Here is a 25514-nt window from a genome sequence, read left to right on the forward strand (position 1 = left end):
ACCAGCTTGCAAAGTGAAGGGTGTCTTTAACTTGGCAGAATCTATTTTATTGGCTCAGTGTACAGATAGTAAAGGGCTAAGTCTGATCTTTGTGCCCATCTGTATTTTGTTATTTTAGTTGGTTTGTTCTTCACAAACTTTAACCTGATGAAATTGAGGTTTTGAACTTTCATCGCTGTCAAACTATAGAGAGGTTTCAAAGTAGCAGCCGTGTTAGTCTGTATTCACAAAAAGAAAAGGAGTACTTGTGACACCTTAGAGACTAATCAATTTATTTGAGCATAAGCTTTCGTGAGCTACAGCTCACTTCATCGGCTGCATAAAGTGGAAAATACAGTGAGGAGATTTATATACACACAGACCATGAAAGAATGGGTGTTTATCATACACATTGTAAGGAGAGTGAAACTATAGAGAAGCGTTCACAAAAGAGCGGCCAGAGGTCTGGAGGAAAGAAGCTATTGTTTGCAGTTTTAGCCATCAAACTTTTATCATTTGAGATCACTCTCCATTATAGAGTTGGCCCTTTTTCAGGTTGCGCATTTACTCTGTGGGGTGTAGTTTGGCTTCGTTACGATTGTCACGCTGTCTGGAGTGGCTCACAACCGAGAGTGCCTACTGCAGGGCAGCCTGCTGGAAGTAGGGCAGACACCCCAGTCTGGTGGTGTTGTCTATAATTATCTTTCACTAGCCCAGTAACAAATGTGAACTCCCACAGTACTCCAATAGTCTTATCATGAAGTCACAGACAGTCCAGTCAATCCCCTAAAACAGTCCAGTCAATCTTGCCACCCAGGCAAGCTGGACTATATGATAAACAGTCACTCACACCAAAAATTACAAAATATTTCAGGTTACACCCAGTCCCAAGAGACCTGTCACTCACCAAGGTGAATTTGCATCCTAGATCTCACACAAAAACAACACTGGCATCCCATTCTATAGTAAACTAATAAAAGGTTTATTAGCTGAGAAAAAGGAATGAGAGTTACTGAAAGCTTAAGCAGGTGTAATATATGTACAGGTGAGTCAGTCTATAATTCCAAATGGTAGCAGAGATGTAATAATCTGCCAGTTTCCCAAAATCTCTCAGGGCTATCCAGAATAACTCTGGGGATCTCTGTCTTTTCATTCAGTTTTCCGCCCTGTTAGAAAGCAGAGATGAAGCATTTTTCCTTGTGTCCCTACTTATAACTTCTTCTCATAGAAAGCAAAAGCTGACAAGGTCACTACTTACCAGGGCTCTTTCTTTGAGAATGGTGAGTGAGGAATGCTTTTGGAGTCTTTGGTCTCCGATTATCACACACAGTGACCATTTGCTTCAAAATTAACACTCTCCTGTTAAAGTCCTTCATTTGAATTACACTAGGCTTCTTTCTCGTTTGATGGGGTATTCAATACAGGCGTATATACAATGTAAATGTTTCCTATTGCATTATAACAGGGCACAGATAAGTGAAAACAGTGCATGCAGCATGTCATTAGTTTTCATGAAGTTTAAACTCTAAACACATTCTTATACATTTAACAATCACTTTGATCTATACTAATACACAACTGAATTGGCCTGGCTTCCAGCTATGCATTTGTCAGTGTTCTGTGAGGCCTGGGGCTTTGGCATGAGCTGGCACCTTGTCTGCCAGCATCACAACCATCGCTGTAGTGCGATGATTTGTAACAGATGGCCATTCCAGTATCACTGATACATTCTGGCTGTCAGATTTAAAAGTGCATAGTCACCTCTAGGCATGCAATTTGTGGCACACGGAAATATAGCTCTTAAGAATGGCCATATTGGGTCAGACCAAAGGTCCATCTAGCCCAGTATCCTGTTTTCCGACAGTGGCCAATGCCAGGTGCCCCAGAGGGAATGAACAGAACAACTAATCATCAAGTGATCCAGCTCCTGTCACGCATCCCAGCTTCTGGCAAACAGAGGTTAGGGACACCATCCCTGCCCATCCTGGCTAACAGCCATTGATGGACTATCCTCCATGAATTTATCTACTTGATTTCTGAGATGAAGCATTGGGATGTCAGAGGGGAGCAGAAACTTTCAACAAATGCCCTGTGAAGGGGTTGACTCACTGCTGGAGCATCTCCTTCAGCCAGGTGTTGTGCAGGGGTTCTCTCCCTGTCTGGTACCCCCTGCCGATGGTTGCTCTTCTGGAAATTCAACCCTCCTGCCAGGTCACAATTTAGTCCACTCCTTACATGAACAGTATCTGTCAGCATGAACAGCACAAACAGTGTCTGTCAGAAAATAGTCTGATATCTTTGCTAAGGTCTTTGGCCCCAACTCCTGGCTCTGTGGGCCTTGTGTCTCAGGGCTCTGAAAAGCCTTATTCCCACCTCAGGGGCCTTCATACAACCCGACCAGTGGGTAGGAGGTGAGCCCAGGCCCTCCCACTACCCCAGGCTCCAGTCCAGGGACCCTGTAACTGGCAGCCAAGGTTTGCTCAGGTCACCTCCTTACTACAGCTTCCCTGGAGTTCTTCCCACTCAGCCTGTCTCAGGCTTTCTCCCCCACAAACTCTCTAAGCTAATGCTGTTTCAGGGCTGGGACTGTCAAGGTGCTCCCTTACATCCCCTCACAAACTCCCCAATCATAAAATACAAACTTAAGCTCACTTTAGCCCTTCTTGGACTTGACTTTACTCCTCTCTCAGCCTGTTTTGCTCTGTTCCTGACTGAATGGAATTCAGGCACACATTTCTAACAACGAGAGTAGTGAACTGCGGGAACAACTTACCGAGTTTTGTGGAAATTTTGGAATCAAGCTGGGAGGTTTCTCTGAAAGGGCAGTCCGGTGGCCTGAGCTACACAGATTGGGTGGTCACAATGGTCCCTTCTAGCCTTGGATTCTATGAATACCCCCCAGGGCTCTCTCCCCAGAGTTCCAGCGCCAGCTCTTTTGTCAGGGCTTCCCACAGGATCCGTCTTCACCCTGGTGGCTCTGTCGCTGCGCTGTGCACCCTCTGTTCAGACAAAGATCCCAGGGCCACCTCTCTCCCTACTCTATTCCCAGAGAGTGACTGCAGACTGTCTCCTGGGAGCCCCCTTCTGCTCATAACTTCCTGCTTTTTTAGTAACCACCCAACTCTCTCCCCTTTGGGATTCATGTTTAATTAAGTCTGGCTCTCCCTTCAGGACAGCCAGGTAACATAATGCTCCCCCACATGCTCCCCCCACAGGGAAAAAAAGTCACAAAGCCATTGATTTTTTATGGAGGTAATGTGGCTAATAGATAACCTACTGGACTATGACTCAGGAGACATAGGGTCTATTCCTGGCTCTGCCAATAGCCCCGTCAGTGACCTGGGACAAGATACGTCCCCTCCCCGTGACTCAGTCTCCCCATACGTATAATGGGGGAATGATGCTGAGCTCCTCTGTAAAGCATTTTGAGATCTCCTGATGAGAAGTGCAGTATAAGAGCTAGGGATTACTATTAGAGCCATTCAGGCTCAAAATGGGTCTAACTGCTAAGCTATGGAGCACTGGCTCCATCCTGGGGGCTCCCAGATGGTGTGGTGGCTGACTGGGAAAACCAATCTGAGGCAATGGCATGACTTACATCTTAGGCCTATAACAAAGACCATTGAGCAAATTGGCAATTGGGCCTAGACACACACAGGGAGGGTTGGGTTTTCACAAAATCCAGCTTCCCTGAGAAAGGAGGTGAAAGTCTCTGGGAGACAAACAGAAGCCAGGTTGGCTCCCAAAAGCTCTTTGGCTTCCTAAAGAGTGTAAGTGTGTTCTATGCCTGCAATCTATGATCAACGCCTATCTAACTTAGCTTATAGTGAAGCCTGAGTTTAGCTGAGACTAAATGTGTGTGTCAGCTTTTTGCTGTTTTAAAATCCCTTTTCTCTAATGCTTTGCAAAAAACAAATACTTTGTTTTAAGAAGGCTGTTGTGAGAAGATCCTCAAATGTGCTTAGATGCCAAACTTCCCATGCAAGTTAGGCGCCTAAACATCTTTGAGGATCTGGGTCTTTCTCCCTCCCTCCCTGGTCTCCGGAGTGAAGAAATGCAGGGTCCCCAAACTCGGTTGGATGGTAGGATGGTACAGGGGTTGTATTCTTGGGAAGTATCTGTGGGTCCCAGCTTACGAGTGGAAGAAACATAAGATCCCCCCCCCCCCCGCCCCCACAGCACGTAAGAGCAAGAGGCCCAAGACATGAAACCAGAAAGGGGACAGAGATGCAGCTAGCCTTGCAGCCATGACAGTTGGCCTATATTTAGAGTCTCAGCAGGAGTAGTAACTACAAAGTTTAGCCCACTTATCTGTGTCCTATGCTGCACCCCACGTGTAGGGAAAGCGTGACTGGATTAGGCTCACTGACTCCAGTATGTGTAGTAGAAAGGAAACATTAATCAGATGTTTGTTTTGAATACAGCTGTGCAAATACTGCCAAGCAGTCCCACTCATGTTCACTGACACTTCCTTGGACAGTGTTTGCATGCCGTGTGTGTTTCCCCCCCCCCCCCCCCCCCCCCCCCCCCAATCTACAAGTTTACCTGACAGATTGTTTGCCAAAGCAAGCCCATTTTAATTGTCTGCAGAAGGATAGTCACTATGAGTGAATTTCGTAACATTAAATAGTCACACTTAACAACCCAACTAAAGAGTTGAGCTCATTTAATCAAGGGCCAGAAACACACCATGGGACCTATGTCCAATCAAAGAGAGATACAGGAGCTGAGAGATGTCTAATTCTGCTATCTCATTGCTCTGCTCTGTGCATTGGCCAGGAGCTCCAGGGTCCATCTCACTGGGTGCTGCCATGATTATGCGTGTGCTGGGGAGAGCCATCATTAGAGAGCCCAGAAGAAACCTGCCTCTGTCCTCTGCCATTGACGGCAGCAGCTAAATGAGGCAGCCCCCCACCGTGGCACGTATGCAAAATTAAGGGAGGTTTGACATACAAAATTCAAGTAGTTTTTCAAGCCAATGCAAAATAATCAGGCTGTTGCTAAGCACTGTGCCTAATGTTTCATTAGCAATAATTGATGCATCAGGCAGGCAGCATTGGCAGAAACAGAACTTTGTAAACTACACTGAGAGCTCAGAGTAACATGCAGGGGCTCTAATGTTTGTGTGCTAGCAGCCTGGCTCAAGCTTGCATTCCTGAGCACTGGTGTCAAACAAACTAGGTCCCTTCCTGACACGTGACCCTCTTTCCTCAGTTCTACTAATCATACTACCCTTAAGGGGAAAAGCCTCCCCTACTTCTTATGAATGCCACTGCATCCAACAGCTCTGAATACAGACTTTGTTTTGAGGGACTATATCTGCTAATATGATCAGCAATTCAATTATTAATACGGCTGATATTTATATTGTAATCATTAGTTTTCAGAGTTAACACTCAGCTGAAATGATTCAGGACCATGCACACCACTTCATGGCAGAGCTGGAAGGCTTTCTTCTCAGGAATGACAGGAAGTTAAAAAAAGGAAAGAAAATAAAACTTACGTTCTGCATAATCCTTAACTGCTATGGGATGTAGAGTAATACAGAAATGGGCCAGATTCAGCATGCTGGCCAAAGAATCTGACAGGCAAAGTCTAGCAAATAAGAATTTTAATCCAGTCCATCAAAGACACAGACGAGAACTATAAAAACTGGCCAGTGATTCAGCAGAAAACTGCCTTCTATTAGAGTCCTGAACATTGGCTTTTTTCTTGTGTTTCATTTTCCACAGCCACTTCATCTACCTGTACCTCAGCTCCATATTTGAAAAATGGAGCAATACCTTGCTACCTCTCGGGGCATTAGTGATTGCGCAGCACTTGGACGCTGCAGGGGTGAAGGTCACATAAGTACCTAGTTGGATGGCACACAACATGAAGCAATAGCAAAATGCTAATGCTGCCAAGATATGCCAAAAGCCACACGTCAAATTAAGCCAAGAGAACAATGCGCAAGAAGAAGCAGTTTGTAGAACAGTTTTATTTTAGTGGTTGCTATGGAAAAGCTGTTATCAACAGATAAGTTCCCCAAGTTACGGTAAATGTTAATAAAACATACAGATGCCATACACTGAGACAGCACAGCCCACCTTATTTCCCAAAGAGCCCCACTGATTTCAGTGTGGCTACACACAGAGTAAAATACTACTCAGTATTATGAGTAAGGATGGCAGAATTGGCCCAGAAGAATAAAGTCATTTAAAAGTTGCTTCTTTAAGCATCTTTGAAGTCATGTAGGGAAGAATACCAATGCTGGCATTTTTTGTTTTTGCTTAATCCTAGCTTTTCATATCAATTATAGAGTCTTCAAAGCAGTGTTTGAAATCAAGCATGTTTCAAGCGTCTGTCTCAGCAAATTATATTCAAGCACATTGACGTGATACGAGAGATCAATTCTTAACTTATGGGTATTAAAAATACATGCCACTACATGTACCCATCAGTTACTTAAATCTGGAGACATTAGCCATTAAAGAGCTTCCGACACCTCTAGGAAAACTTTGAAAAACATTCTGTTTAGAAACATTTCCTTTATAAATTATAGATTTCTGTATTTTTTTTTCTCTTGTTCCAGATAGAAACATTTGCATGAAAATAAGATCTCTGTTCCTTGCAGTCCATCTGCTGCTGCTGTTTCTCCACCTGCAGTTATAAATCTCAATTTCTTACATCCCAATTGGTTGCTGTGGATATAACTAGCATGTTACTTCTAAAAGTTTGTCATTTCAGGTGGGAACTGATCTATCAAAGCAGATGAATTTAGAGGAAACAATGATCCTATATTTATTCAGATGTTCTTTAATAAAAGCAAGACAGAAAATAATACCTATCTGCTGATTGTCTAGGAATAGAATGTTTTTATTCGTCTTCCACAAAATGGCAGCTCCACTTAAAAGGGGTTATTCCTTACCAATCTGATAATGAGAAACGAAATGACACTGAAATTCAGCCTATCCCAGAACTTAGGGTTATAAGGTTAAACTTCACATTATAATGCAACAATTAGTTATCCATAACTCCCTACTAAATGTTTATTTGTAAGGGCTGAATTGCTGCAGGTTATATACTTTGATTAATTTACACTGAATCTGTATATAGATGTTTCAGTCAAAGCACCCTTTGTTGTATTTCTGTCACTTGTAATTAAACGGCATTTAAGTTCATGTAGGAAAAATGTGAATCTAACAATTTGCCCTAATGTGTAGCACAGAAGCCAAATGTCACATTTTATTCAGCTGTAAAAGCAAACTGATAATCAAGTGGAAATGTTACTGTTCTAGACAATAAGTTCTATGGTTTCAAAAGGAAATGAGACCAAGTGCATTAATATGAAAGACCACGAATGAAATCACAAGGAAAGAATCAGAATTCTGATCCAATCTCATGGAGCAAAGAGGATGGAAATTCTAGACTATGTCTTTCTACAAGGTCAAGTAGCAGGAAGGCTTCAGCAGATGGCCAGAGAAAGCAATTTGATGGGGAAAGATGACAGAGTGCATAAGTCTGTGGGTTCAGGTATAAAGGATCTAGTCAAGTTAGCATGAATTGTAGAGGACATTTTAGCTCCAATATTAAAGATTTCCCCATAGCCAATTTAGAGTTCTGTATGTAAGCAAAGGCTGCAGTAGATTCTATGTATGTCATGTGGGCTATCAGCTTTTGTTCTATGTGTGGCTGGGAAGTGGAAAGTGAATGCAGTGCTGTGTGTTCATTGTGATATTTTTAGCGTTCTCAATGCTTTCCTTTCCTTGAGTGCACTTCCTTTTACCTGACCGCATGCCCAGCCTGTTCCATCAACCACCAGCTGGCTTAAGCATAATCTTACATAATATTTCTAAAGTCTTCCTGCCAATGCTGAGTGTGGAAATATATGATCCGAAGTTGTGAAGCTGCCAAAGAGATGACAGTCCCTATAATTTACCTGATAAAAGCCTGGTTTTACAGGGGACACCTTAATAAATATAATGACAAGATATTCCCAGCGAGATGCTTTCAAGTGCTCAGATTGCATTCTGTCTGTAAAACTTGCTCAGAAATTAAAATAAACTGATGATTATAAGATGATCACAGTATATAGTATGTACATTGTCTTTTAGGGGATTTTTTAAATTGCTGGGAAGTGGGAGAAAGGCACTTTTGAAAATCTCCCCATTTGTAGTTACATTAATATATTTAGCCTAAGTGATTGAGAAGCACAGGCCAATCAAAAATCAATCAGGCATGTGCTCCTAAATCCTTTAGATGCTTTTGCAGATCTCCTCAAGGCTGAGTATCTATCCAACCACTTGCACACACATATAAAATGGACACAGTGTTGTACATATTTAATTCTGTCTCTCAACTTCATCTTTCTTTGTTGCTTATCTGATGAGATTGTAAATTCTTTGGGGAAAGGACCATGTTTGCTCTGTGTTTGTTCAGGGCCCAGCATAAAGTTGCCCCGTCCAGATCAGGGTCTCCGGGGCCTACCATAATATGAATTTTAAATGTCAGTCAGTCATGTCTGGATTTTCAAAAAACTGAACAATTTGTTATTTTTTTTAAATCTGGAGAATTCACCACATGAAACTCTTGCTGACTGAAGATGACAGGACCTGAAATTTTTCTGCATGGAAAAATATAATACAGTAGAAGTGGTGTCAAATCATGCTCAAGAAGGAGATCTCTCACTATCCAGGAGTGAGTGAAAGGGTTTAAAGCTGGACTAAAAGTACTCTGTGTTGGAAGGAGCCACCAGATAAGAGAAGAGCATCTTAAGAGCTTGGAGATGGGGGCACTATGAGGAAAAGCCATGGCAGCCAGTCACAGATGCATTGGCTTCTTCCCTCTTAAAGGGTGAGTGCCACTACCTGACATCCCCCAAACCAAGGTATTCTGATTGTGACAGGTTTCAGTCGGTCCTCAGAGCCCCTAGGGGGCGATGGAGAGCTATGGTCCCACTGGCAGGCCTTAGTCACACCTTTCGGGAGCTGGAGAATTAGCGGGAAAGGTGTGCTGGCCAGAGTCCGCGGCGCGCCCCTCAGGCAGGGGAGCGCCGGCACGAGTCCGCGTCGCGCCCCTCAGGCAGGGGAGCGCCGGCACGAGTCCGCGGCGCGCCCCTCAGGCAGGGGAGCGCCGGCACGAGTCCGCGGCGCGCCCCTCAGGCAGGGGGAGCGCCGGCACGAGTCTGCGGCGCACCCCTCAGGCAGGGGAGCGCCAGCACGAGTCCGCGGCACCCCTGAGGCAGGGGGATCGCCGGCACGAGTCCGCGGCGCGCCCCTGAGGCAGGGGGAGCGCCGGCACGAGTCCGTGGCGCGCCCCTCAGGCAGGGGGAGCGCCGGCACGAGTCCGTGGCGCGCCCCTCAGGCAGGGGGAGCGCCGGCACGAGTCCGCGGCGCGCCCCTCAGGCAGGGGGAGCGCCGGCACGAGTCCGCGGCGCGCCCCTCAGGCAGGGGGAGCGCCGGCACGAGTCCGCGGCGCGCCCCTCAGGCAGGGGAGCGCCGGCACGAGTCCGCGGCGCGCCCCTCAGGCAGGGGGAGCGCCGGCACGAGTCCGCGGCGCGCCCCTCAGGCAGGGGGAGCGCCGGCACGAGTCCGCGGCGCGCCCCTCAGGCAGGGGAGCGCCGGCACGAGTCCGCGTCGCGCCCCTCAGGCAGGGGAGCGCCGGCACGAGTCCGCGTCGCGCCCCTCAGGCAGGGGAGCGACGGCACGAGTCCGCGGCGCGCCCCTCAGGCAGGGGATCGCCGGCACGAGTCCGCGGCGCGCCCCTCAGGCAGGGGAGCGCCGGCACGAGTCCGCGGCGCGCCTCAGGCAGGGGGAGCGCCGGCACGAGTCCGCGGCACGCCCCTCAGGCAGGGGGAGCGCCGGCACGAGTCCGCGGCGCGCCCCTCAGGCAGGGGGAGCGCCGGCACGAGTCCGCGGCGCACCCCTCAGGCAGGGGAGCGCCAGCACGAGTCCGCGGCACCCCTGAGGCAGGGGGATCGCCGGCACGAGTCCGCGGCGCGCCCCTCAGGCAGGGGGAGCGCCGGCACGAGTCCGCGGCACGCCCCTCAGGCAGGGGGAGCGCCGGCACGAGTCAGCGGCGCGCCCCTCAGGCAGGGGAGTGCCGGCACGAGTCCGCGGCGCGCCCCTCAGGCAGGGGGAGCGCCGGCACGAGTCCGCGGCGCGCCCCTCAGGCAGGGGAGCGCCGGCACGAGTCCGCGGCACGCCCCTCAGGCAGGGGTGCGCCGGCACGAGTCCGCGGCGCGCCCCTCAGGCAGGGGAGCGCCGGCACGAGTCCGCGGCGCGCCCCTCAGGCAGGGGAGCGCCGGCACGAGTCCGCGGCGCGCCCCTCAGGCAGGGGGATCGCCGGCACGAGTCCGCGGCGCGCCCCTCAGGCAGGGGAGCGCCGGCACGAGTCCGCGGCGCGCCCCTCAGGCAGGGGAGCGCCGGCACGAGTCCGCGGCGCGCCCCTCAGGCAGGGGGATCGCCGGCACGAGTCCGCGGCGCGCCCCTCAGGCAGGGGAGCGCCGGCACGAGTCCGCGGCGCGCCCCTCAGGCAGGGGAGCGCCGGCACGAGTCCGCGGCGCGCCCCTCAGGCAGGGGGATCGCCGGCACGAGTCCGCGGCGCGCCCCTCAGGCAGGGGAGCGCCGGCACGAGTCCGCGGCACCCCTGAGGCAGGGGGATCGCCGGCACGAGTCCGCGGCGCGCCCCTCAGGCAGGGGGAGCGCCGGCACGAGTCCGCGGCACGCCCCTCAGGCAGTGGAGCGCCGGCACGAGTCCGCGGCGCGCCCCTCAGGCAGGGGGATCGCCGGCACGAGTCCGCGGCGCGCCCCTCAGGCAGGGGAGCGCCGGCACGAGTCCGCGGCGCGCCCCTCAGGCAGGGGGAGCGCCGGCACGAGTCCGCGGCGCGCCCCTCAGGCAGGGGAGCGCCGGCACGAGTCCGCGGCGCGCCCCTCAGGCAGGGGGAGCGCCGGCACGAGTCCGCGGCGCGCCCCTCAGGCAGGGGAGCGCCGGCACGAGTCCGCGGCGCGCCCCTCAGGCAGGGGGAGCGCCGGCACGAGTCCGCGGCGCGCCCCTCAGGCAGGGGAGCGCCGGCACGAGTCCGCGGCGCGCCCCTCAAGCAGGGGAGCGCCGGCACGAGTCCGCGGCACGCCCCTCAGGCAGGGGAGCGCCGGCACGAGTCCGCGGCGCGCCCCTCAGGCAGGGGAGCGCCAACACGAGTCCGCGGCACGCCCCTCAGGCAGGGGAGCGCCAGTATGGGTTGGTAGCACACAGTTCTGCTACCCAAGGCAGGCTGGCCGGGGTAGGGGAACTCAGGCCCACCCGACTCCACTGCGTTCCAGCCCAGGGCCCTGACAGTGGCGGGGGGCCAAGTTCCCGCCGCTTGGTCAGCGGGGGGCCATCCGCGCCCGCTGACCAAACACACCCACCCCACGGTGCAGTTCTGCCCCTGGGCTACTTCCTACCCGGTCTCTCAAGCGGGTCTCTCCGGTCCCTCCGGCTCGTCCGGGTATTCCGCTGCGGGCAGCTCCAGCTCCCTCTCTGTGTCAGAGTCACGGCGGCCCGGGCTACAGCCGGGCCCCTCCAGGTCCTCCGGGTACGCAGCGGTTGGCAGTCCTGGTCGCCGCAGGCCTTCCTCCCGGTCCGGTTCCTCCTGGCCCAGGGCCTCCCCTGGGTCGGCAGCAGGATCGCGAGGGAGCAGCCAGCAGCCTGTGTCTGTCTCCCTCCCTGGTACTCTCCTCACTGGGCAAAGGGACCTGCCCTTCGTACTTCCTGTCCCACCGCTCCCCTTCCGGGGATTGGCGTAAGCTTGGCCTGGCCCTGCCCATTCAGGCTGAGAGGGTGGCTCTTTACCGTCTGGTTCGGAGGGAAGCCACCCTGGCTCCCTACACTGATATAGACAGAGCAGCTTTGGCTTCAGTGGGAGACTTGAGTGAAGGGATAAGGAGGGAGAGACAGCACTAAACCACTGAGATGAAAACCCGAAGATTGCACTGAATTTCAATAAACCTTTTATATATATATTTCTTTTTTTATTCTGTATTTCAACTTTTGCTACAAAACCAGCTGCATGTGAGGAAAATATTCCTGCTTGCCTCTGTGTGCATTAAGTTCTTCCATAAGGTGATTTTTATAGGAGCTAATGCCTTCCTTTTTACACAGACTAATACATGATCCAGTAGCAAAAGAGCAGTTGAAGGTGGTAGGGAGGAAAGACCTCAGAGACAGGAGGCAACAGCTGAGGCTGGAAATGAATCTCAGGGTAAATTTTTCAAAGGAGCTGAAGTCCAATTGGAAGTGACTGGGAATGAGGGGTCAGATTTTCAAAGGTATTTTGGTGCCTAATTCCTATTTGTTTCAATTGGCATCTAAATAACTTTGAAAATCTGACCATAGATGCTTAAGGAGAGTTGGATGAAAAAAGTTTGGAGTTTTTTTTTCCACAGAAAATTTCAACAAAAATTAAGTGGGGAAAAAAGTCAAAATTGCACACAGAAAATTTTAACTTTGCATTGAAAAAACGAAAAATTTTATTCCAAAACCAAGAAGAAAAAAAGTTTGAATTTTTTTGATTAAAAGTCAAAATTTGTCATAGAAATCAGAAACATTACACACACACACACACACACACACACAATGTTTAGTCAAAAACTCAACATTTAAAAAAACATGTTTCAATGAACCCTACTCCTATGGCACTTAGGTGCTTTTGACAATGTCACCCTCAGTCATGAAGTATGTTTGCACACTGAACTGTTCAGCTAGGTGTTATCAATATAATGAGGAGGTTTGCTCATGGTTCAGGGAGGAATAAAGTACCAGAGTTCTCAAAGCAGCACTAGAGTTGGGTGTCTGTTTGAGCTTCAAAACGAAGGCCATAGCAAACTCCTCAAAGTGCTCAGAGCAGAAAGCGAAGGGGGAGCAAACATGGGAAGGGATAAAAAAACAGCATCTTTAGTGATGACTGATAAACGACAGTGGACTCTTTGTGCTCCAGAGAGAGGGGGAGGTTTAGAGGGTGGTGAGCCAAAGCCTTCCACTGGTATCTGTGGCTGAGTTCTGGTTCTTGCCACACTATCCGTGTGTCTGTTGGCAGACCTGAGTTCATAAACATGTTTGGTACCGAGCTGAGTGGCTACTGTCAATGAAGGTACCAAAGAGAAAGCTGCATTGTGATCAAAGGGTGAGGAAAGGATACTAAAAGATACTCTGTCAATAGATGGATAAAGTGATAGGCTCATCGAACGAGGCTAGAATGAACTATAGCTTGCAAACCATTCCATTTTGGATTGTGCTGTTCACACATCACAGTGGCCATAATTTTCAAACCTGGGCCCCCAGATTTTCAAACGTGGGTGTCTAAAGTTAAGTTCCTAGGTCCATATTTAGAAACATAAACAAATGGCCTCATTTGCAGAGTTGTTGAGAGTGGGTGAGGATCAGTACTTCTAAAAATTAACCCACTTATGTAGATGTCTTAATAGGGATTTAGGCATAAACTTTAGGCACCCAGGTTTGAACATTTTGGCCAGTAATATTAAAGTTCAGACAGGATGCGAAGAGAGTAGAGATAAGCATATAATTAATACTTCCATATTGATGAAAGGAACGAGCCGTCACACTCCACTTTTCATAAGGGACTCTATGTATATAACACTACATTTTCACACATATATTTGACCTGTTTCTTGTACTCAATGTAATTTTTCCCCTTGGTGCAGCACTGGCCTTCTTTTTTAACCATCTGAATCCAAATCTCCAGCCCCTCAGTGTAATTCTTTGTTACTCTAAGTGCTAACAAGAAGAACAGACTGGAATAAATCAATATTTTTAAACACACCAGACCCAAGTACAATGAGTCTCCTTTGCAGCATCTCTGCAGCTGTTTATGTTCTAAATTTGAAAATGAAGCCACAATGTCATGATAGGTTGCTACATTTCTTAAATTCCCTGAGCACATAGGCTTCCAAACACAATAATTCCCCACAGGCCTGGTGAAAAACCCATCAAAGTCAAAGGAAATCTATCCATTAACTTTAATGGGCTTTGGATCACATCCTGTAGCTGTAGCCATACCTTTTGCTATGAAACCCAGAGCCATGAAGACCTCACCTATTACAATAGAGACAGAAGCTGGTTTGGAAAACATTTTCTAGGGACACTGTCAAGGATACAGCTGGCTCTGGGCATGGTCACCTACCAACCCAAGGAGCTCAACTGGGCCCAATAAACACTCACTAGTGACTGTGATCCCTGACTGGACAGTGGGGCCAAGAAATCCCTATTTTGGCCTAGTAGCAACAGCAGGGCAATCCCACAGCTGGGCCAGACCTGCTTCCGGTCCTGCCATTCTTCCTCTCCTTGCCTGTTATGCTTCAGCCCTCATCCTGAACCCTGATTCCTACCTCCTGGCTCTGAGCATTGGCTTGTCTCCAGACCATGCCTCTGGTTCTGCTCCAACCACCCAGTCGCACTGCTTACAGCTCGGTGTGTGACTCTTTGAGCAGCCCACTGGAAGACAAGAAGGGACTTCACTCCATGGCAAGGAGCTCCCCTACGGAAGGACCCCAGCAGTAGCTCAAGCCACCTTCTCATATGTTGCTGGGGTCCCGCAGAATTGCAGGCTCAGATAGCTGTGTTACCTGACCAGAATGAAGCCCTCAAGGCCCATGTACAAGCCCATGCAGTGTCTTCTGTCCCTCCACCTCTTTCATCCACTTTCCGCAAGCCCTGCCTGCCCCACCCTGATAAGTTTGTCAGGGATCATGCCAAGTTTTGTGGGTTCCTTAAACAATGTTGTCTCCAGCTGGAGTTGCGGCCACAGTGGTATCCCACAGTTCTGTCACAAGTGGGATTAGTATTTAGTCTGCTCGCTGCAGAGGCCCTGAAGCACGCATCCGCATTCCTGAAGGGGTCTGGTCCTCTCCTTGAATACTTTGAGAACTTTGCACAGGCAATGGCAAATATCTCTGACCACCTTATTTGATAATGTACCAGAGAAGCTGCCCTCCACACCCTCCCGCAGGTCCTGAGGCTCTCTCCAAAAGTACAGTGGAATTTCAATGTCTGGCTGCAGGCACCTACCAGAACGGGGCTGTGCAGTGACACCACTTCAGGCAGGGCCTCAACAACCCTGCCAAAGATGAATTAGTACATGTGGAACCTCCACCTAGCCTGGGAGCTTTAACTAATATTTGTTTTAGAACTGATGATAGGCTAATGACACCAGCCCAAGAAAAATGGCATACCACCTGCTCCCATCAGCCTGAGTCCTTCCTACCAGACCCTGATGTGATGCAAGTCACCCAGCCTCAGCCTTACCTCTATGCCAATGAAAAGAATGGCCATAAGGCATTGGCTTTGTGTCTATATTGTGGGAATCCTGGGCACATTGCAGGGCAAGGACATGTCCATCTCCAGGTTGGGAAAGGCCAGAGTCCTTCCCAATAGAGGGAATAGGGTTGGGTCTGTGTGCTACTCCACCCCACAGTGAACCATGTTGCCGTATATCCGCCAGAATCTTGGCAACCCCTACCCACCACACTACCTCACTGTGTCTCCCTCTTCAACTCTGGCATTTTGCCATGACCAGCATCCACTTAGAAGCACTGGTTGGCTCAGGTGCCTCTAGCAATTTCCTCCATGAGAAGTTCATTAAGGGACATCAAATTCTCATACTTAGCCTCAACTCCCCCTGCTGGTCTGTCAGCACAGCCCCTGCTGCATGCCGGCTCTCGGCCAGCAGCGCCCCGCCCCCATCCCATTTCCGGCTGGCCTGCCCGTGCACTGCGGTGGTTGATAAGAGTGTGCTGGTGCCAGGCAGAGGCCGCTTACATGTTGCCTCTCCTGCCCATCCATCGGCCCTTTACATGCTCCCCCTCTCGCTGTCCTCCCTGCTTTGGCCCTTCACACACACACCCAGCCCCGCTGCTCCTCCATATCCTCCCCGGGGAGGCGTGTCGCGCTCCCAACACTGTGCAGAGAACCAGCCCCTGGTCAGAGCGCTCAGCTCACCAGCAGACTGGTCAGCAGTCTCCTTCCTTCCCTCACTGCCTCTGGCTGGGCCGGCGCCCCAAAAAACCCCAAGACCCTCCAGCCCGGGGTGCTGGCCAAGAGGAGTCAAGCCCTGCATGTGCCAAAGCCACACACAGTGCTGGCACGGGGAAGACTCTCCACCCCTCAGATAAGCTCTGGAGTGAGAGGCGGGGAGGGGAGAAGCGATTTCCGGCCTGTTCATGCCCCAAACCTGCAGGCTCCATGGAAGCCCCTCCCTTTTCACCCCCCACCCCCATCCTGGGTCCTGCCCCCAGGGCGTGCAGGGCTGCTCAATCCCCTAGGCCCCCTCCCCTGCTGAGCCACCTCTCTGGCTGGGTTGCAGTCAGGTTTCCTGGGCCCTGGTGCACAGTACATCCTTAGGGCTTAACCTCTTCCTGCCCATGCTGTAGCCAGGGGACAGGAGACGGCTGGGTTATTTCTGTGGCTAGCAGCAGCCTGGAGGTGTTAGCTGCCTTTTGACACTGTGGGGGCAGGAAGGGACAAGCTGCTTCCAGCCACACAGGGGTCAGGGGGAGAGAAAAAGACATGGGCCAGGTCATCCCGCCCCCCCCCCCGGCCCTGCAGCTGCAAGCAGCTCCAAGCAGCTCCGGTCCCTTCCCTCCCACACAGTGCCGAAAACCAGTGTGAACCCTGGCAGAAATCTGGGAGCGCATGTGACCCTGTGTGCCCCCCTACCAGCAGAGGTGGGTCTGTCCTGGGGGCCCAGCCAGACATGGAGGGTGGAGAGCTCCTGGCAGGGAGGGTCTGGTTGGTTGGTTACCCCGCAACCCCATGTGAGAGACGTGTACCGGAGAGAGAGAGAGAGAGAGAGAGAGAGAGAGAGTGTGTGTGTGTGTGTGTGTGTGTGTCACCCTTCCCCATGTAAAGCCTTAAAGATACGAAGGCAAATAAAAAGACTTCAGCTATGCAGTATTTCTTTTTAACAGGGGCTCATTCACCTTGATGTTAATTTGAATGTTTATACTGCATAGTTCTGATTGTTTGCTGTTGAACTCGCTTGAATACGAATAATTTTACAGGTGTCCTGTATTCAGCATATGGAAATATGGTGACCCTATGCCTAGCGGGATTGTCAAAAGCACATTGGCATCTAAATCCCATGGGAATTAAATACCTTTAAAAATCTGACCCTTAAATACAAATCGCTAACTGACTTTTAGTGACAGCTAGGTGCCTAACTCCCTTAGGTACTTTTTGAAAATCTCAGCCCCAGCGTTTTGTAATGAAATTTGGTGAAACTCAGCAGAGTTTCAAGCACTTGGCTCAGAATGCATGGAAAGGTTTGAGTAGCTACGGTCGATGTGAGCTCTGGACGTACTCATGTCCCCTGGCGAGGCTGGAACTGGATCAATCGGGCAGATATAACTTTACCTGGGGAAAGGAGCAAAAGACCGAGAGAGCCTAACAATGAAGAGATTATGGGCCATACAACACCCACTCACGGGAATGGGGACAGGTTAGCCAGACATTTTTGTTGGGCTAGAACAGTGCACCCTCGGCACTACAGGAAGCAGTTTTGGCCTCAGTAGGTTCGCCTCAAACTCGATGACAGGTTTCGGAGGAGCAGCCGTATGAGTCTGTATCCGCCAACAGAACAGGAGGACTTGTGGCACCTTAGAGACTTACCAATTTATTTGAGCATAAGCTTTCGTGAGCTACAGCTCAAGTCATCGGATGCATGGAGTGGAAAATACAGTGGGGAGATTTATATACACAAAGAACATGAAACAGTGGGTGTTACCATACACACTGTAACCAGAGTGATCAGGTAAGGTGAGCTATTACCTTCCTACCAAGACAACAAAAAGAAGGATTCTGGGTGGACTCCTCCTGAAGGTCGAAACAACAGACTGGACTTCTACACAGAGTGCTTCTGCCGACATGCAAGGTCTGAAATAGTGGAAAAGCAGCATCACTTGCCCCATAACCTCAGCCGTGCAGAACACAATGCCATCCACAGCCTCAGAAACAACTCTGACATCATAATCGAAAAGGCTGACAAAGGAGGTGCTGTCGTCATCATGAACAGGTCGGAATATGAACAAGAGGCTGCTAGGCATCTCTCCAACACCACTTTCTACAAGCCATTACCCTCTGATCCCACTGAGAGTTACCAAAAGAAACTACAGCATTTGCTCAAGAAACTCCCTGAAAAAGCACAAGATCACATCGGCACAGACACACCCCTGGAACCCCAACCTGGGATATTCTATCTACTACCCAAGATCCATAAACCTGGAAATCCTGGACGCCCCATCATCTCAGGCATTGGCACCCTGACAGCAGGATTGTCTGGCTATGTAGACTCCCTCCTCAGGCCCTACGCTACCAGCACTCCCAGCTACCTTCGAGACACCACTGACTTCCTGAAGAAACTACAATCCATCGGTGATCTTCCTGAAAACACCATCCTGGCCACTATGGATGTAGAAGCCCTCTACACCAACATTCCACACAAAGATGGACTACAAGCCGTCAGGAACACTATCCCCGATAATGTCGCGGCTAACCTGGTGGCTGAACTTTGTGACTTTGTCCTCACCCATAACTATTCCACATTTGGGGACAATGTATACCTTCAGATCAGCAGCACTGCTATGGGTACCCGCATGGCCCCACAGTATGCCAACATTTTTATGGCTGACTTAGAACAACACTTCCTCAGCTCTCGTCCCCTAATGCCCCTACTCTACTTGCGCTACATTGATGACATTTTCATCATCTGGACCCATGGAAAAGAAGCTCTTGAGGAATTCCACCATGATTTCAACAATTTCCATCCCACCATCAACCTCAGCCTGGACCAGTCCACACAAGAGATCCACTTCCTGGACACTACGGTGCTAATAAGTGATAAACACCACCCTATACCGGAAACCTACTGACCGCGATACTTACCTACATGCCGCCAGCTTTCATCCAGACCACACCACACGATCCATTGTCTACAACCAAGCTCTACGATACAACTGCATTTGCTCCAACCCCTCAGACAGAGACAAACACCTACAAGATCTCTATCAAGCATTCTTACAACTATAATACCCACCTGCTGAAGTGAAGAAACAGATTGACAGAGCCAGAAGAGTACCCAGAAGTTACCTACTACAGGACAGTCCCAACAAAGAAAATAACAGAACGCCACTAGCCATTACCTTCAGCCCCCAACTAAAACCTCTCCAACGCATCATCAAGGATCTACAACCTATCCTGAAGGACAACCCATCACTCTCACAGATCTTGGGAGACAGGCCAGTCCTTGCTTACAGACAGCCCCCCAACCTGAAGCAAATACTCACCAGCAACCACACACCACACAACAGAACCACTAACCCAGGAACCTATCCTTGCCACAAAGCCCGTTGCCAGCTGTGTCCATATATCTATTCAGGGGACACCATCATCGGGCCTAATCGCATCAGCCACACTATCAGAGACTCGTTCACCTGCACATCCACCAATGTGATATATGCCATCACGTGCCAGCAATGCCCCTCTGCCATGTACATTGGCCAAACTGGACAGTCTCTACGTAAAAGAATAAATGGACACAAATCAGACGTCAAGAATTATAACATTCAAAAACCAGTTGGAGAACACTTCAATCTCTTTGGTCACTCGATTACAGACCTAAAAGTGGCAATTCTTCAACAAAAAAACTTCAAAAACTGACTCCAATGAGAGACTGCTGAATTGGAATTAATTTACAAACTGGATACAATTAACTTAGGCTTGAATAAAGATTGGGAGTGGATGTGTCATTACACAAAGTAAAACTATTTCCCCATGTTTATTCCCCCCCACTACCACCCTCTGTTCCTCAGATGTTCTTGTCAACTGCTGGAAATGGCCCACCTTGATTATCACTACAAAAAGATCTCCCCCCGCCCCCGCTCTCCTGCTGGTAATAGCTCACCTTACCTGATCACTCTTGTTACAGTGTGTATGGTAACACCCACTGTTTCATGTTCTCTGTGTATATAAATCTCCCCACTGTATTTTCCACTCCATGCATCTGATGAAGTGAGCTGTAGCTCACGAAAGCTTATGCTCAAATAAATTTGTTAGTCTCTAAGGTGCCACAAGTCCTCCTTTTCTCAAACTCTATGGATCTCATGAGGTCTGTGTGGATCCTGTGGAAGGGTAGAGCCACCTGAACAGAGTCCTTCTATCTAAGGTACACAGTTGGCTCCTATTACCATAGGATCTGCATGCCTTGCAATCTAGATAGTATTTATTCTCACAACCCCCGTGAGGCAGGTCAGTGCTGTTATCCCCGTTGATAGATGGGGCAGCAAGGCATAGAGAGAATAAGTGATGCACCAAAGGTCATACAGGAAATCTGTGCCTTAACAGGGAACTGAACACAAGTTAGAGTTAGCGCCTCCCTCCATTCTTCCCCTCTGTGCTGGCTGCTGCCCCCCTGCAGCTCTCACATGGCTCCCACTAAGCAGGGTTCCAGTGCAGCCATGATTACAAAGCATCTGTGGTAGCCCATAGGATTGCTTTGCTAGCTATTATATCCTGCTAATCCAGCCATCCGTATCAAATAATATGTTTCTCTTTCTGAATTAATCCATTTCATATATGATTCTTATATTTTATCAGTATTAATTCCTATGAAATTAGGGTGTGTTTCCTAATAATTATACATAGAATAAGTTTTGCTGAAATGTAAGAAGCCTACCGGCCTGTATCCAGTAAGATGTGCTAAATAGCAAAAAGTATAAACAGTTAAGAGTAAATCAGCATAAAAGCTGGCAACCTTTGGCACAGATAGGAATGGTCCCTGAATTTTGGGGAAACAAAGGGAGGAACTACACACAACAATGAACAGGTTTATCTGGTGTCTGCAACGAGTTGGTAACTGCAGGGTATACCACAAACCTGGAAGTCTCCAAGAGAGCCTAGGCTGGCAGTTTTTGGAGTGAGATAATATGTAGAGACGAAGTGTCATAATCCACTAACCTATAGGATAAGGGTACCCATAAATTTCTTGGGGTACGAAACAAGATTTGGGTATAGTAGGTTGGGCCTGAATTACATAGCATCAGGATGCTATAAAATACCTTGTAAGGATATCATAGGGAGCTCGTTAGCTCTTTCTTTTCGTTGTCCTCCTATATTCTATAGTCTATCTTCTCATCTACCTATCATTCTATCTTCTATCACGCTATCGGCTCAGCTTGTGTTGTATAGTATAACTATTCGACATTCCTAACTATTGGGGAAGCCAGATCCATCGTGTTATCGGGCATGCCAGGAGTAAGCCTGGTCCTTCACCTCCTATTACCAGGTCCTCAAGGAAGGGTGTGCGTATGTTATGTTAAGGTACTTATAATATGAATCTTACCACCAGGAGTTTTGGAATTCTTTTACTGTTTTGCAGTCATAAGTTTCATAACATTTTGTATTCTTTTGTTAGTCTCAATAAAGCTTTTATCAATTTGGTATTGTCCTCAGTGTAAGTGTTTTTGCCAAGCACCCCGAGAGTCCTCTCCTGATATAGAACTCTCTGAGTTCTCGGACCCTGCAGTCTGAATTGGACAAAAACCTATACATCTTCTGGTCGGATGCAATCAGTGACGAGCCATAACAATTATTCCATAAAATTCAGGTAAACACTGTAAAAGAAGCTGTTCCTGAAATGCCACCCAAAAGGGGCTTCCACAATGCACAGAGAGCTCTGTTCAGATAATTCTGTATTTATATCTGAACAGCTTCCTCATGGGGCAGGTGGGGAGACAATGCACTTTGCCTTGTCCCTGTGCTCCTCCCCCTGCATGGTTCTCTATATGACTCAGGGCACTAAGGAAGAGTGTCACAGAGGTGGCTCAACTGTTGCTTCTCCTCCTGCCATGGGAAAATCTGTCTCTATGGGAGTTTTATTTACAATGGTGTAAAAAGAAGGAGGAATGTGAGCAAGAGACAAACGGCCAGGACAGGTTTTAAAAGCATCCTGGGGCCCTAAAAATAAATGTGTTGAAGAATGAATAAGTAGCATAAAAGGTGACCAGTACAATCCCTACACAGAGTCTAGAAAACCCAACCGTTCGGTAAAACGTGTCTGCTGACAACATTTACTGAGAGAATCAGCGTCACTATTAGCTAAGGGATAATAACCTTAAAAGTGTTACGAATGCAACCCAGGGTCACTTGCTAAACTGATTTGAACACTCCCCTGTAACTCACAAAGTCAGATCTCTAGGCTTTCTGAACAGTAGATTTTAAAACTTGCACACCCATGCTGAGCATGTGGCCTGGCTATCCTTGTCTGGACAAGGACAGATCTAGAGCTGGTCAAAAATTTTGAGATGGAATGTCTTTCTGTCGGAAAATGTCATTTTATCAAATTTCCCCATGGGAATGTTGTGATTTCAACTACATTTTGTTTTAGGGGACAAGAAATTGGAACAAAGCATTACCATTTTGACATGATTGGAATGGATCATTTCCATTTGTTGTTTTGAAACACTCTTCATTCAAAAGATGTATTTTTATTGATTTATATTTTTAAAGGCCAAATGAGAACAAAACATGTTGATTCCTTCTATGGGTATCTGCTGGGGCAACATAGCTGTGTGCTGTCTCGTTGCAGGTTTACAGATATGTTCCAGGTCTCAGCATATAAAGTGTATGCAATAGGTATTTGCAACTTCAAAGTGTGCACCTAGAATTGTGTGCACAATTTTGCATGCAAACATGTGCTGTAGAAGTCCAGGTGCAAATCTTCTTGTATTTTTAAGTGAAAGGTTGTAGCATTTATTATGGAACAGTGGTTTAGAAGATAAAAGCTTCAGAATTAAAAGCACCTTAAAAAAACAACGATGTGGAAATTATATTTTTCTTTAGTCAGTTTTGCTAATTTGTTAAAAACAAGGCAGGTAAAAGTTGAATTTCCACAGATCAGTATTTTTGAGTCAAAAGAAATGAAATCACATAAAACATAATTAAAAACAAAACACAACAAAAAACAGGTGTTTGTTTCCTTGCTGTGGATTATCCAGCCTTGTCAATTACATTACTCAGTTTCAGATGGCAAAAACCAAAAATAAAGCAATTTGTACAGTTACTATGTAGCATTTGTCATGCTACACAAAATGAATGGCTTTTGCAGTATTTTATTATGTTTACATTACAGATTAGTAGCTTAATTTCGAAAGCATTTACAATTTTGTAATTTACATAAATCACACAACCAATTTATGTACTTCGGTCTTACGCAGCTAATGCACATTTCACGAATGCTTTGTAACATATTATTGTCACAAGCAAAGCAAAGCTTTATATTTGGGTGAGAAAAAATAGCACAACACAAGGATCCATGCTTTTTGCAAGCATAGTTACCATGTATTGTGGCCTGTAAACCATTTGTGGTCCACAGAGCACTTACTCGTGTCCTGTGAAAAGCTGGATGGTTAATGATGCTGTTTCTTCTTCCTTGTTTCCAGCTTTTAAATTGTATTAAAGGAAGCTAAAAATACCAGACACTTTCCTAATATTACTTGTCCATGTCAGCAGAGTTGCTCTATTTGCCAGAGGAATATTCTGGGACCACCAGTGGAAGGGGAGGTGGTCTCAGCAGTCAGCAGTGGAAAGTGGTCCAGGCAATCTCCAGTGAGAGGGGAAATGGTGAGGCTCACATGAGCTTGTAGAAGAGAGGATAAGAGCCTTGTGGTGAATGGAAGGGAAAGTGATCTATGCAATAGCTAATTGATGGACTAGTGGCCTGTGAGATCACCAGTGGGAGTGAAGAGGGTTTTTGTGATCACCAGCGGACAGAGGGAGGTGGTCTGTGTGATTACCAATGGGAGTCACTCATAGATAATTTCTCTATGAAGATGTGGTCCACATTTGGGCAAGTTGAAGGACCTCTGTTGTAAGTCATTGTGAGTAAACTCACATAGCAGTTACTTATCTCCATGAATTCTCCATTCTCAGGGTAAATACACAAGCCTGATCCTGTAGTTGCTCTGTGTGTCAGACTCTCACTGAAGTAACCAGCAGTTCTGTGCAAAACAAGAGTTACAGAGTTGGGCCCATGTCACAGTTATGTGCAAATTATTCCCAATGACCTCCCCCTCCCCAAATGAACTGAGGTTCACTTGATAATTCAGATGACATGAGTCCATTCCTTGGATGTCTTGTCAGCAGAGACTGTACACATAACCTCTCCACCTAAAAGCGTGAGCCCAAAGACTAGAGCTCAAAGACGAGCTCTTTTACCTGGAAGCAGTATCAGACTATGTGGACCTGTCACTAGAGGTGCAGAGGCTCTCTCCAGGTATGTCCGAGAGGGTGACTGCAACATGAGTAGTTTTGATCTGGTTAGCCTGAATGACAATAGCAGTGACGCTGTACAAGCCCGCCCGGGACTGACCCTGGGGATCAGATCTGAATTAACCAATGTGCGCTCGGTGCACTTGCACAGGGCCCCCATCTCCACAGGGCTCCTGACCACTGGTAACCCCCTCCTCCCAAAAAATCCAAAACTTACCTTAGCCAGCCCAAATCAATAATATGGACCACAGCCCCGCTCAGGGCAGCAGGGCCAGGAAGGGAGCGTTGCAGGGGAAGGTCCTGTACACTGCTGCAAAGCCAATAGGCCAGAACAGGGAGCTAGGCCAGTTTTGTCTGACAGGAGCTTGCTCTACAACCATATCCCCGGGGCTTCCCACCCCCTAAGAGATGGGACTCCATCCTCCCACCCCCAGAGGGCAGGACCCCACTCCACCCAGGACCTGTGACCTCAGAGAGAGTGGGAGGAGCCCAAGTTCCATAGCACACAGGGCCCCAAAATCCTTTAATCCAACTCTGCTAGCCATGTACTCAAGTGGCTAGCTTGTGCTTCAGCAGCTGCACTCTTCTTGGAGCTAGCGAGCTCAAAGCTAGTCGGGGCTCGTTCACCAATGTGGCAGTCATACCTCTGATGCATAGTCACACCCTAAGGTTCACAAAGCCCAGTAGTGATCCTGGGCCCAAGTAAGGTCTGGCATCAAAACTGTACAAAATGCAGCATTTCTCATGGTTTTCACATGGCACCAGGTAAAAGTCTTCAAAGCAAGTGACCTGACATTCACACGCTGAGGTCCTGTCTATAACTGAATCCACTGTGAGTAGTAGATCAACAGGGGGGATACAATTTTCAATTTTCTGTCAATACTTAAGCAAAGTAAAACTTTGAAGCCAAAATACCTATTCAGTAGAAAAACACAGAGGGCAAGACTTTTTAATATAAGATGGTATTTTGGGGGCCATTGAGTGCTCAACATTTTTTGGAAATCAGGCAGGTGCCTAATTATGGATTTAGGAGTTGAACTTTAGATGTCTAATTTTGAAAGACTTACCCATTGCTCACTTCAGCCCCTTTCACAAGTAGCAAACTTCACTTTAAAGAAGGAGAAAATCAGCCAAATTAAACATGGTTGGATTCACTGCTTTACTTTTTAATACTGAAGTAGTAGCCTTTGAAAGACTCCTGGAAAACTTTTAAAACATCTCTCATGGAAACAGTTCTA

The sequence above is a fragment of the Chelonia mydas genome, chromosome 4 (assembly GCF_015237465.2).
Source record: "Chelonia mydas isolate rCheMyd1 chromosome 4, rCheMyd1.pri.v2, whole genome shotgun sequence".
NCBI classification, from domain to species: domain Eukaryota; kingdom Metazoa; phylum Chordata; order Testudines; family Cheloniidae; genus Chelonia; species Chelonia mydas.